We start from the raw sequence: 12,437 nt of genomic DNA, 5'->3' as shown, positions 1-12,437 counted from the left end.
TACCTTCACTCACCCTAAAAAGTGAGAACATTTTTATAAAGCTTTTTATAAAGCTACCACACTTAAAATTTATTCTAAAATATTTTTATGAGTTAATAACTGACATTATGCTTGCTAGTTCTTTGAATACAGTATTCCTACAGCTTTACATTTTTAAAAATGTGAATTTGGAAGAAGTGATTTAAAAAATACACCAAAATGTAGTTACAGTTAAGGACCCAGATTTGAACTTCCTCAAACAAGGGTGGTTGTCTCTCAGTTCCTACTGAGTGAGAAAGAAAGAAAGAAAGAAAGAAAGAAAGAAAGAAAGAAAGAAAGAAAGAAAGAAAGAAAGAAAGAAAAGGGGGGGGGGCACCAATTGTAAAAGAAATCTCACTCTATAGCCCTGTCTAAATCACGTGCTGTACACACAAAAGTTAAAACAAAAATACAAATTAATGTCACAAGAGGAATAAATCATTCCCCACTGCGTTCAGGGTTCTCATATTATTTCAAACATTCACAGAATTTAAGAAAATTTAGAAAAAGTTTAAAAATATGTCCTTGAAATCTATATAAGTGCCATATACATATATTACCACCAATATCTTCTAAATAGCTATCCTGCCTTAAGCATCTTTCATTCCAACTTGGGGAGAAGGCAAGGGGAACGGAAGTACCTAAAACTTTTCCTAAAGTACAATTTTATTTTCATGTAAATGAAGCACAAATTGGTGTTTTTTTGTATAGAAAGCCTCGGTCAGGCTTCCAGCGACATATGCAAAGCTAAAGCAGGGCATGGAAACATGAATATGTTCACCTCACCCCAAGCCATGTTAAGGTAATCAATCTCTCTCTCTCTCTCTCTCTCTCTCTCACACACACACACACACACACACACACACACACACACTCACTCACTCACTCACTCACTCAATATGATGAAGTCAAGCAGGATGACTTCTCTATGTTTTCGCCTTTTGTGCTGACACCCGGATGGACAGTTCCAGGACTCTGAGGGCAGGCTGCAATTACTCACTGCCTAGACCTGAAATTCTGGTTCTTTCACATTGTTCTCCACTTTCCATCCTTGGCCACTTGGGCCTACCCGGTGTCAGGTTACACTCAGGCAGCATTTATAGCACCTTGCAAAACAACCAAACAGATTACATACCTAGACCTGTCAATACCTGCGATCTCAAGATTAACCCTTCTTCTGAGCATTTTCTGAAAACAAGAGAATTTAAAACCAAGGGAAAATATCCAACGGTAACCTGATATTGTTTTAACTTTGGTCTTGGTCACAAAAAAAAAGAATTTAACTGCTTTCCATCTCAAAATGGTTGAAAGTGATAATTATCAACCAAAACGCCATTAATTGATGATTTTTATTATGCAAATGAACTAAAGGAACTTTCTTCCCTTGGGCACCCCAAACCTGAAATCTCACAGAAACATACTTATCCAGTGAACACAAAGATGCTAAAATGTGCTTATCAGCAAAACCAGTTCAGCAGTTTAAAATTCTTCTCTCTGTAACAAACAAGAATCAACTTGCAAGGAAATTCTATTTCATTTCTGTGTTGGTTCATTCCCCTGGTTAATAGATTCATCCTCTTAGAAAATGCTCACTGGCGCAATCGTTCCCCTATCTGCGCACACGACGGGTTCTCATCGGGAAGCGTTTCACTCTGGCCCAGACTGCAGGGGAAAAGCCAGGGGTAGGCTGTTTAAAGGTCCCCCAGGAGATTTTGCAGCATGCCACACCTCCCCACACCTCCAACTCCTACACGACACAACACTCTTCTAGAATAAGCTGTATTTGTCATATGAAGTTTTATGGAGAGACACACTGTCCCTCCAGTGTACCACTCTTACTTTAGCTCCCCTGGAGCTGTTCTTCAGCAACAGAAGCAACTTAGCAAAGATAAAAATATCAGCAACTTACTTCTCTACTGCCTCCACTGCCTATAGGAAAAACTTCAGATCCATTAACAGGGATTAAGCAAAAGGCATGAGAAAACGTGGTCAGATTTGTAAAACAGAATAATCTCAACAGGATAAGGACTGAAAAGAGTGAACAGGAATATTCCATGGAGCAAGTTTAAAACTATACCTCTGTCACAATTTTACTACTCTTTACTCTCATCTCAGAAAAGGTATTCCACCATTTCTGCATTTTATTGTCCTCACAGTCCCCCAACCACACACTAGTATTAAAGAAGCCAAAGTCAGGGGTGCCTGAGTGGCTCAGTCAAATCACCGTCAGACTCTTTGGCTCAGGTCATGATCACATGGTTTGTGAGTGAGAGCCCAGGGTAGGGCTCTGCAGACAGCTCAGAGCCTGAAGCCTGCTTCGGATTCTATGTGTCTCTCTCTCTCTCTCTCTCTCTCTCTCTCTCTCTCTGCTCTCCCCTGCTTGCACTCGGTCTCTCTCTCAAAAATAAACATTAAAAAAATTAAAAAGAAATAAAAAATAAAGAAGCAAAGTCAGTGCTGCCCCATCCCCCCACCCCAACCCAGTAGGCACCACTCTTTTCCAGGCTTCTGTCTGTGCTCACTGTCATACTCAATCCAGATCTCTCCATGCATTCTTAGCTGGTCACAATCTTTTATACCTGTGGCATTTTAGGGTCCTCTTCAAAATCATAGTGGGACCAGACTTAACATTAACTCCAGGGGTGTCTGGTGGCTCAGTTGGTTAAGCAACCAAGTCTTGATTTCTGTTCAGGTCATGATCTCAGTTTGTGGGACTGAGCCTCACGTTGGGTTCTGTGCTGACAGCGCAGAGCCCGTTTGGGATATTGTCTCTCTTTCTCTCTCTCTGCCCCTCCCCTGCTCTGGCTCACGTTCCTTCTGAAAATAAATAAACATTAAAAAAAAAAAATAAAGAAAAATAATATCAATTCCAGAGAAGCAAAACTGTTTTCACCTTTTTCCAAGTTACCAAGGTTGATGGATTTTAAGATTCCTTGGGCACAAAATTTCCCCCTCACACATATGAGAAGACCCCTAATGACCTAGTGTTTTCATAATATTACCCCCTTCCTTCTTTAAATAATAGAAATCTATCTTAAATAAGTCTGGATTTAATCAAACAATTCTGGTGTCCCGTGTCAAGATCCTTAAAATGGAATTCTTCCTATAATTGTTCTCACAACTGTCTGGCAATCAGTTAAGATTCTAAACTCAGTGGCACCAAAACACGAGACCCAAATAAAACCGCAAGACGAGAGGTAAGAAGGTAGAAGGGCAAGGGCTTAATACTGTAACACACATACTTAAAATATACACATGCAACATTTATAAATTATACATGTAGCTTTTTATCTTCCTACTGTACAAATTTTAGATAGAAGCAAACTTCTATTACTACTCATAAGAAATATGCAAATTTATAATACAGAATAAAATATTAGGCCTTCCACCTTTCATAATATAATTGCTCACTCAAATTTTCAATCATATGAATCCACTTTGGTTACTGTTAATTGAAGTGCATCAACATCTTGCATTAGGTCTTCTCTGAGAGGGAACAGTTTTGTTACACTTATCTTATATCCAGAACTAATCAGAAGATCCCATAACATTCATTTTTAAAAGAAAGCATGCTTCTACTGATTGACTTAGTGGTAAAAAGCTGATGAATATTTACTGATCTTCCCCTAAACTCAGTACCATGGTAAATACAAAAAGATAATGCATGGCGTTGTTCCCATGACATGTACAATTTAGTTCAGGAAACAAGAGACAATAACACCAAAAGGTAGTATAAAATTAGATGCTCATAAAGCTGGTCAGTACTACAGCATTTCAGAAGAGGGGATGGTCAAACAGGTCAAGGAGCACTCACAGACAACAAAGGACTTAAAATCAATCTTTTAAAGGAAGGTAATAGAATGTGGAAACACTAAGGGAAAGGATAAGATAAAGTATAGCATATGTGTGCATTTGCATGTATGCTGAAACACGGAAGAATGCAGAGAATCAAAACTGACCAAAGTAAACCTGAAGACACTTACCAGCTTAACAACAGCTAAGGAGGCGTCAACAGGAAATGGTAGAACACGTGGTTAAATAAGCAAAGTAAAACCAAATTATGGAGTCTTGAGAGTCAGGCAGTAGTATTTAGGCTTGATTTGGGAAGAGGCATAAAGTCCCTGGAGATTTTCAAATCAAATGGCAACAACAGAGTGTAGTCCCTATGAACACAAAGCCCAATGCAAGTCACATGCGTGGGATCTGGTAACTACTATCCAAAAATGATGGGAACAGCTTAAACAAACATTCCACAACTTGACTGCTACACCAATAGCTTCCAGGCACCAATGTGGACACTGCCCTCCTTAAATTCTTCATTAATTACTTATAGAGATTCTCAACAATGGTTTTTTGTGTTTTGTTTTTTTTAAGTTTATTTATTTTTGAGAGACAGGGAGAGAGCATGAGCAGGGGAGGGGCAGAGAGAGAGGGAGATACAGAATCCAAGCAGGCTCCAGGCTCTGGGCTGTCAGCACAGAGCCGGATGCCGGGCTCAAACCCATGAACCGTGAGATCATGACCTGAACCTAAGTCTGACGCTTAACCGACTGAGCCGCCCAGGCGCCCCTCAACAATGGTTTTTAAACTGCCTAGAGTGTTGGAAAATTGTTTAAAACAAAATTCACTTAACTAATTTACTTAAGTTTTTGTTCTCTGCCTAAGAACTGGAAGAGAGGGGAAACAAGAAAAAATTTTCAAAAGATATTAACATTATCACATAACCTTTCCTATAAGTTACTCATTTGAACATCAAAACTGCCTTACAACCATTCGAATAAGAATGGAACTTTGAAATATGTGAACTAGTTGAATCTAGAGAGGTTGTATCCTGTCATTTAGTATTAAGTATTTTGAATAGATGATGCTGATTTAGTTACTCAATGAAGAAAGATGTCATATTCATGACAGATGCAAATTTCTTAGTCACTTAACAGAGACTGCTATCACCAGCATTCAAGGAGTCTCTACTTTCTTCCAGATAGATGGCCAGAAGACAGGTGGTCCTGTGAACACATGTAGTTGACCAAGTAAGGGTACATTAAACCTGCTCTTTAGTAGAGGTATGTTCTGCTTTATGGCTTTGCCTTACTCTTGCAAAGTTCAAGAATTCCAAGTCACCTTAGTAGATGTAATAGGCACTTATTAAATTTTTAAACTATACCTTTGCCTAAAGACACATCCAGAAATTGTACAAGAGCACAGTAAGGTTTATTGATAATTTTTAGTAATACCTAGTGTCTAAAAAGTGCTTTATAATTTTCAAGGAAAAACATATATACTACCTTTACTTAAGTCTTAAACATTGATAACAAGCACTGGATTTTTAAGAAAGACACAAAGAACCATGACACTTATCCTCAAGGAGCTTGAGAAAGAAATGGTAACAACTTGGAAAATAAGTATGTGGAAGAAATAGATAAACCATTTATGTGTGCCAGGCCCTATGCTAAGTACTTTACTGTATCTGTCATTAAATCTTCATATCAGTAATATCCACCTCACTTTATTTACATAAAGATACAAGGATTGAGAGAGCCAACCAAATAAGGGCAGGGACATGGTCAGGGTCACCACCATACTCCCCCATCTAACACAGATGCTTCATGATAAATATCTGCCAAATGAACGCTCAAGCTGTTCGGAGAGTTTGAGCACATGTCTCAATTCAGCTCACACTCATCTACCTATTTATGCATTCAACAAATATCCACTTAGCACATACAATATCTCAAGGCTCTGTTCTGTGTTAAACAAGTAACAGCAGTGAACAAAACAGACCAAAACTTCTACTTTCATGGGGATTCTAATCTAGTTACCTTTTTTTTTCCTTTCTATTTCATCCATCAGCCCACCCACCTCCCCTTTGGTAACCATCAGTTTTACTTTATGGAGTCTGTTTTGGTTTGTTTCCTTTTCTCCCCCTTGTTTGCGGTTTTGTTTCTTAAATTCTACATATGAGTGAAATAATATGGTATTTGTCATTCTCTGACTCACTTATTTCACTTAGCATACTCTCTAGCTCCATGTTGTTGCAAATGGCAAGATTTCATTCATTTTTATAGCTGAATAATATTCCATTGTATCTATATTTCTATGTACACACCACATCTACTTTATCCATTTGTTTATTAATGAACACTTCGGCTGCTTCCATAATATGGCTATTGTAAATAATGCTGCAATAAACATAGGGGTACATGTATCCCTCTGAATTAGTGTTTCTGTATTTGGGGGGTAAATACCCAGTAGTGTGACTACTGGATAGGAAGGCAGTTCTGTTTTTAACTTTTTGAGGAATCTCTGTTTTCCAAGTGGCTGCACATATATATCTGTATTCCCACTAACAGTGAACAAGAGTTCCTTTTTCTCCACATCCTCACCAACACTTGTTGTTTCTTGATCTAATTAGTGATTTTAATGAGGACAATTTTGTTTCCCCTCAAAATATTGAGTTAAAAATGTGGGACATTAAAAATGTCAGGCAATACAAGTTGCTATTTTACACCATGAGTAGAAACTTCTGCCACTCTCCTTCCATGTCTATCTCCCACTATCTCTGACCCCCCAACAATTGGGCACAGAAAATGTGACCTCTCCTACTCCAAGAGGAGAGTAAGAGTTGTGGGAGAGGTGCTGCATCTTTAAGACAATTTGGAAGTACCTATGAAGAGGGAAAGGGAAAAACATGAGATGGGAATGTAGACAGGGGAGAGATACAGCTAAATCCAAAGGCAGGTTTCTTTCAGGCAAAGCTGATTAATAACCTAGATGTAGATTCCTAAAGGCCTCTATTTCACTTTAATTTTTATTTTGACTTTAAGTGAACTGAAATTTAACCACAAAAAGTTTATTAGGATTTTAAAAAGCATTCTCTTTACAAATATAAACATTTCAAGGAAGAGACCATTCTCCCTGTATTGTCTCTTCTTATACTCTAGATGGCCTTCAGAAATCATATCAGTACTATCTATATTCTTTTATTTATTTAACAAGCACTCATAGGGACCTATCTGCCAGATGCTGGTGGGTGAGGGAGAAGGACAGGGAACAGACAGTGACTAAGACCCAGTCTTGCCCTATGGGCAATCACAGTCTGCCAGCTAAGACAAATGCTAATCACAATAATACTTATGATATAGCAGGGGTCGACACAAATTTTATTTTCCCATGTTATCCCATAATTATTTACTATGTCCCATCTCTTAAGGTTATAAGCTACTTGAGAATAAGACTTATATAATTTTTTTCTGTATGTTCCTTATTAACATAATTTAAAAGCATATTAAAAGTATACGGTGTTGGAGCGCCTGGGTGGCTCAGTTGATTAAGCGTCCAACTTTGGCTCAGGTCATGATCTCACAGTTTGTGAGTAAAGCCCCACAAAGGGCTCTGCGCTGACAGCACAGAACCTGCTTTGGATTCTCTGTCTCCTTTTCTCTCTCTGCCCCTCCTCCACTTGCTCCCTCTCTCTCTCTCTAAAATAAATAAAAACAATTTAAAAAAACATTAAAAAAGAAAAAAGTACATTGTGTTGAGAGTCAAAATTAGGCCACAAGATCAAAGGACATTGCCTTTTGTTAATAAAAAAGACTTACTGAAATTCTCCATTAAAATGATAAAAGATTAGTGTTTCCATTTGTCTGCTTTAGCATTTCACAGAATTTTACGTGATGTCCTCACCTGCCAGAACCAACTGGTGGTATGCTACACTTTGCTATGCTCAAAGTGACATCTATACATGTATTTTCTGATTCAAACACAGAAAAACACAAATACAGAAATACCACCAGCAAATGATGCAATAATGGGAAGCCCTACTCAACAACCCTATGAACTATTCTCCACATGTCTAGCCTTTGTCAGGTGTTTTTATTTTGTTTTTTAAATCAGGCTTTAATAAATATTAAGAACTACTTCACTGGTTCTTCTGAAACTCCTTAAAAAATGAAATTCATATACTTTATAATTTTTCCTTTAATCTTTATTTTATTTATTTATTTTTTATTTTTTTTTCAACGTTTATTTATTTTTGGGACAGAGAGAGACAGAGCATGAACAGGGGAGGGGCAGAGAGAGAGGGAGACACAGAATCGGAAACAGGCTCCAGGCTCTGAGCCATCAGCCCAGAGCCCGAAGCGAGGCTCGAACTCACGGACCGCGAGATCGTGACCTGGCTGAAGTCGGACGCTTAACCGACTGCGCCACCCAGGCGCCCCTTTCCTTTAATCTTTAAAAAGCAGATCTGAATCCTAAGATTTGACTTAATGTTTTTTACTTGATCATTTAAATTTGATTTTTAAAAATAAGATAGAGGGGTGGCTCAGTCAGTTAAGTATCCAACTTCAGCTCAGGTCATAATCTCATGGTTCATGAGTTTGAGCCCCTCATCAAATTCTCTGCTGTCAGCACAGAGCCCGTTTCAGATCTTCTCTCCCTCTCTGTCTGCCTATCCCCCTGCTTGCACGTGCTCCCTCAAAAACAATAAACATTTAAAAAGTAATAATCAAAAATAAATAAAAAACATAGGAACCTGTATCAATTTTCAGCTGAAAAAACTGTTAATACATGAACTTTTTAAAAACATTCCTAGAATAGAGAGATCTAAACTAAAGTCCTACTTGCAAAGAATCTTGCTCTGTTGATAATAAGGCTAATTTAGAGGCTCCAAATCACTGAAATACAAAACACTTCGAGACAAGAACAGAAAATAACATAGGGAAAAGTAGTAGTAGTAAAGGGAATTATTCCTTTCAGTGGAGAAATCAGGAAAATTGTAATGAAGAGCTAGACATTTTCACCAGATTAATCTAAAGACAAAAAAAGATTTTAAAAAAATGTTTATTTATTTTGAGAGAGATAGGGAGGGAGAGAGAGAATTCCAAGTACGCTTCTTGCTGTCAGTACAGAGCCCAATGCAGGGCTCGATCTCACAAAGTGTGAGATCATGACCTGAGCTGAAACCAAAAGTTGGATGCTTAACCTACTGAGCCACCCAGGCACCCCAAAAGTTAAAGATTTTTGACGCTCAACAATCAGTGATAACTAAGGTATTCTCAGCTACATTTCTGAGTGAACCAATAAACAATCACCACTGTTAATATGCTGCAAACACTAATAATTTCATTAAGAATACTTGATTTCTATAAAAAGCAAAAAACAAGTGGAGGGCAAAAGTAGGAAAGAAACCTTATAATGAAATTGTTTTTACAAATAAACCATAAAGGAATATTGTAGAAAAGAGTCACATTGTAGTTCTTTAATCAGCTTTTTGTTTCTAGAATGGAAGAAAAGTATCAAGCATGCACTTATTCCTCCAAAAAGTAATCTATTATAGGCTAGGTACTGGGTATACAAAAATGAAGAAGTAGCTAGTTCACTGCCTAGAGCAAGAAAAAAGCATATGAACAGATAACTATAAAACAATGTAAATAAATAAGTTAACGAAGTGTTAAGGGAATAGAGAGAAAGAGATAAATACCTGTGAGAACTTGAGAAACTTCACAAGGAAGTGACATGTGGGTCATTTCTTTAGGGGTAGCGTATCTTTTTCCAAAGTAGAGATAATGTAAGGGGGGAAGGGACATTCCAGGTAGAACAGGCAAAAGTAAACTCAAATATTTTAATCATGGAATAATACATAGCAATTTAATGAAAACAAACTTTTTCCTAAAAGGACATAGGATGTAGCATCAGAAGATATACATTCAAATCCTAGTTCTTCCATCTACTATATTGTCTCAAATAAGCCAAGCTCTATGACCTCCTTTTTGTCATTTTAAAGTTGTACCATAAAATGCTTTAAATATTTTAAGAATCTGGATATGCCAAAATACAAAAGAAAATTAACACTTTAATACTAAAATTCTGAGATAAAAATATTAGCTTATCACTTCATATTGAATGTATATCATATATACAAATTTGAAAGCCAATCTCTTATGACCTATAAAAATTTTACAAAAGGGGGCACCCGGTGGCTTAGTCAATTAACTGTCCAATTCTTGATTTCGGCTCTGCCGGGTTCCATGCTGGGAATGCAGAGCCTGCTTGGGATTCTCTCTCTCTCCCCCTCTCTCTCATCCCCTCCCCAACCACATTTTCTCTCTCAAAATAAATAAATTAAAATTTTTTCCACAAAAATAAACACATTTTAAATTATGTAAAAGTTGTATTTTCTATATCAAACATCTAATTGTAATCCATAGTCCTTATAATAGAAAACAAGGCTACAACATAACTAGAATTAACAAGTGACACAAGTTTAGTGAAACAAGTCTTATACTTAACTGGTCTCCCTAATGGGAAATTAAAGCAGCAATTGTACATCTGTGTCTCTGTTCCTCTCATCGTGGTTTAACTGACAGGAAGCAGACAACAAGATATGGCATACAAACGTCAAGTATTTCCTGCCTTCTCTGCTACATTTTTATGTCTTGTTTTATAAATAGTCCAATAGTTTACATGAAAATGTATTAAAGCACAGTCAAGTATACCATACAAATGGTGAAGAGTGTTTATGAAAACAGAGCAAGTAAAAAGGTATTTTGAGGTTGGGATCTAAGTTGCACACAAAAACTCATTATTACAGTTTTCTAAAAAAGTATTCTTAGGAATTAACATCTTACAAATTAAGACTTAACCACAATGACTGAGTAAAACATCAAGTGTCTAAACAACAGAACAAGCCCTCAAACTGGTTAGATAAGTAACACTTGACCACCTAGATAAGTAAAAGATAAGTACCACCTTAAAAAAAAATTAATCTTCAAGCAATTGTCTCACAACAAAGCAGGACAGATTACTTGCCTCTCTGATCTTTGGTCACTTTGGCTTCTTGTCAGCACTCTTCCCAAATTATAATTTGTGTCCCCACCCCCTGCAACCAAGCTATCTCTACTCCCTTGCCCAAATTGGCTAATATTACTTATTCATTTATGTTCAACTCTCAACTATTACATAAACTAAATAAAACTCTATTCTCAAAAAGTGAATTCTTACTGCTCTAAGTCATGTTAAGCAAACTTCCAATTAATTACAACTAAAACAGCGATGCTTAATTTTCATCATGCCAAACTGCTTTCCAAACCAATAATTCTTAAGAACCACCTCAGTTCATCACTCATATGCCTCAATCTATAAAGTTCTGGGTGCAACGCAGCCATCTTCTCCATTCATATTGGCCAATTCTTACCTTACCACAACTACATTTCACCAAGATTCAGTGCTATTCCATTCTAGGTCAATGTTCAAAATGACTCAATATTTTACTGCACATAAACCCATCCTGAGCTTCCTGTCACCTCTCTTTCCTAAACAAAGCTTAGTATGCACTTAATAGTAAACTTCAAGCATGGAACCATGCTCCTGAAGTAACATTTATTAAATGACTGGCTTGGAAAACAATTTCTTTCTTACCCAGTATTTTTCAGTGGAAGGATGTAGTTCATTCTTCTCAAGAGTGTACGAGTTATTAGTGTCTTCTTAGCATGTCTTTAGTACATTGCTGCTCTTATAAATAAATGTATTACCTCAACCATCCCCAGTATTTAGGAATAAATGCTCTCGGAACCCCAAGGGAAGTATCCATTTCCTTACACATTAGCTCCCTTCCCACAGCCTGTGACTCTGTCTGATGCTTGGTCAATCACCCTAAATGGTGGGAAGTCTCATAGCATCTAAGAACCTATTATCACCACCTTCTCAAAAATCAAATATGCTAACAATGGTGTGCAACTGTTGGATTGTAACAAGGGCAAGAATGTGTTATGCTTTCCCTTTCAGTTTATTCCTCAGACTAAGAAGCTGTAAATTATTCTATAATATACAAATTTGTCTCTGATCCACAGATCAAAGGATCAAACAGGACATCTAGTGTAGAAAGTTCATATCATAAAACATTTTCAGTAAGGTTATTTACAAATAAATAATCTGTTTCTAAATGCAAACTGTTTCAAACTGTCTCTCAAATTAAAACACACATAACGTTAATTTTAATTACTCTAATTTAAATCTAAAATGTTTACATTAATTTTCTTTAGGCTTTAATATGTAAGTGTTTTGTGTGGTAGATTTTAAACTTTACATAAATAGTACCATATCATATTTATTCTCCTAGTATACTTTAATAGATGTAAGATACAAATTTTTGAATAAACACAAAGATTATTTGAAAGAAATTTTAAACATTAAACAGTCTTGACTTAGTGCTTAGAAAAGTATTATTACTGAAGACAAGTCATGGTTATTAGGCTTCCATTATAACAAAGAGAAAGATCTAAGATCTACAAAGCAGCCTACCTTCAATGATGCCTCTCACGAAAAGTGTTCAGACTTTCTGCAGAACACAGTTCACCATAAGACAACCATGTGTGGAGATCTTAAACAAGAAGCCTGGGGCCGGGGGGGGGGGGGGGGGG

General features: G+C 36.9%; 1 protein-coding gene across 4 annotated transcripts in view; it reads right to left on the bottom strand.

Moving 5' to 3' along the window:
- Positions 1-12,437, bottom strand: part of ELF1 (E74 like ETS transcription factor 1) — a 110,659-nt gene that overhangs the window by 60,244 nt on the left and 37,978 nt on the right. The window lies entirely within an intron of this gene.

Source organism: Herpailurus yagouaroundi, unplaced genomic scaffold (assembly GCF_014898765.1).
Source record: "Herpailurus yagouaroundi ecotype Mexico unplaced genomic scaffold, PumYag 197, whole genome shotgun sequence".
Taxonomy (NCBI): domain Eukaryota; kingdom Metazoa; phylum Chordata; class Mammalia; order Carnivora; family Felidae; genus Herpailurus; species Herpailurus yagouaroundi.
Note: the sequence above shows the minus strand (reverse complement) of the source record. Positions and strands in the feature narration are given on the sequence as shown.